The sequence below is a fragment of the Penaeus vannamei genome, chromosome 28, assembly GCF_042767895.1.
Source record: "Penaeus vannamei isolate JL-2024 chromosome 28, ASM4276789v1, whole genome shotgun sequence".
Classification (NCBI taxonomy): domain Eukaryota; kingdom Metazoa; phylum Arthropoda; class Malacostraca; order Decapoda; family Penaeidae; genus Penaeus; species Penaeus vannamei.
The window spans coordinates 4,492,510-4,495,009 of NC_091576.1; positions in this window are offsets into that span (position 1 = coordinate 4,492,510).

The window sequence follows — 2,500 nt, forward strand, 5'->3', positions numbered from 1 at the left end:
ATCTCTCTTTCTCTTTTCCCCTCTCTCTATCTCTCTCTCTCTCACTCACTCTATCTCTCTTTCTCTTTTCCCCTCTCTCTATCTATTCTCTCTCTCTCACTCACTCTCACTCTCACTCTCACTCTCACTCTCACTTCTCACTCTCACTCTCCTCTCTCCTATCTCTCTCTCTCTCTCTCTCTATCTCTCTCTCTCTCCTCTCTCTCTCACTCTCTCTCTCTCTCTCACTCTCTCACACTCTCTCACTCTCTCTCTCACACTCTCTCTCATACTCGCTCTCACTCTCACTCTCTATCATAATGCATCATGCAAGCTCACAGACCACGTGGTTCCTGGTTCCACGAAGGCGCTATCCCCCGCTTGTGCCCTGCATGGGTGATTCTAAGTATACATCCCAAGCCACGCCCCCGTCGTTTCCGCCCATGACTGGTCAGATACAACGCGACCCCACTTGACCTATCTCTCGCACTCAGAACCCCGCCTCTCTGTTTACCGCCAATCCCTTGCCAGCTGCTGTCGTTGGGGAGGCTTAGGAGACGGAGACTGAGACCCAGTGCAGGGATCTCCCTTGCCTTGGACCTCAGCCTTCGACTTGACTAATTTTACAAGGTATTTTCTCCCTGTAGCTCTTTCATTTCCGTCCCTTCAACACCTTCTGTTATCTACTTCCTAAGGTGTAGGAGCCGTGCTGAAAGGATGAAAGGCTGACTTTGTGCCGATACTGAACGGCCTGAGGGAACCATGGGCACGGTATTCCCCTGTTTCGTTCAGCCATTGCTCCTCAAAGGGACCCAAGGGGTGGACTGTTTATTTCCCCAGCATAGCCAAGGCTCCCCATGCCCAGTAATGACCTCAGTTTCGAATCCAACTTATATTTTAGAGGCTTTTCTCCTGTAAGCTCTTTCATTTTCCGTTCCCTTCATCAAATAGCCCCACCAATTCGAGCTCTCCAGGCTCTCCTTTGACCACGACTCTGAACACTACAACTAATACCCACTCCTCAATGCCTACTAGTGCAGTATCCACCCAAGTCGAGATTCCTACTCTCCCAACTTCCTCAACTTCCTTAACTCTACCCCCACAGACTTCCTCACCAATCACCTCATCTTCCCTTATTACTACCTCACAGCCTTATTCTCCATCTCCGTAATGTTACCCCCCTCAATACTCCCTCTTCCACACGTCCCCGCAACTCATGCTCCCTCCACACTCGAAGTGACTGCCGATATCCATCCTCCTCCTACTCATATTCCCCCTACACCCCTTCCACCTACTCCCTCCCAACACAACTCATCTCCCTTCAAGTCCAAGGTCTCCTGTCAGATATCCATCCTCCTATCCTACTCATATTCCCCCCACACCACATCCTCCAACTCCCTCCCAACACAACCCATCCCCCCCATACACTCATCCTCCTCCCACTCCTATCTCCCTACACCACTTCCTCAACTCCCCTCCCAACACAACCCATCCCCCTCAACTCCAACTACTGCCGATATCCCTCCTCATCCTAGCTCATATTCCCCCTATTACACCACTTCCTCCCTACTCCCTCCCAACACAACCCATCTCCCTCCAAAGCTCCGTCTACTCATCCTCCTCTCTACTCATATTCCCCCCTACACCACTTCCTCCAACTCCCCTCCCAACACAACCCATCCCCCCAACACTCTTCCTCCTACTCCCTCCCAACACAACCCATCCCCCCTCACCTCCAACTACACGTACATTCTCCCTCCCTCCCTCCCCTCTATCCTTTCCACTCCCTCCTGGATAGACACGTGAAACCCTTATGTAATTTCCCTACCTAAGACCCACCATAACTCATTCACACATCAACTCCTTTACCCGTATCTTTATCCTTTCATGACAACTCTAGATAGTTGGCGCATAGCAGCTAATTACCCTTCACCCCTTGTCACCGCTCCACTACTTCCTTATAACTTCAATAATACCATTTAGATTCTTTCTCTCCCTCTCCCTCTTCCTCCCCTACCTCTCTTCCTTTCTTTCTTTCTCTCTCTCTCTCTCTCTCTCTCTCTCTCTCTCTCTCCCTCCCTCCCTCTCTCTCCCTCTCTCTCTCTCTCTCTCTCTCTCTCTCTCTCTCTCTCTCTCTCTCTCTCTCTCTCTCTCTCTCTCTCTCTCTCTCTCTCTCTCTCTCTCTCTCTCTCTCTCTCTCTCTCTCAACATACATAATTGTCTGATATTCGACGAAATCATGGTCCCAGGTCACGCACACTCCGAGATTCTAACGGTGTACGATGGCTCACTTGACCTCGCTCGACCGCAGAGCATAATTCAACGGGTCAAACCGCTGAGGAAATATTTCAATCAAATGACCGCAGGAATAATAAATCCCTTGCCTTCTTTTTTTTAAACCTGGCAGCTTCCATCTTCCCCTCGCCTCTCGTTACTTTCCTGTAAACGGAGGCACCGGAAAGTAAATTGTTCATTTCATGTGCATAATCATTTTAGTCCATAGCATCGATACCCTCACCTC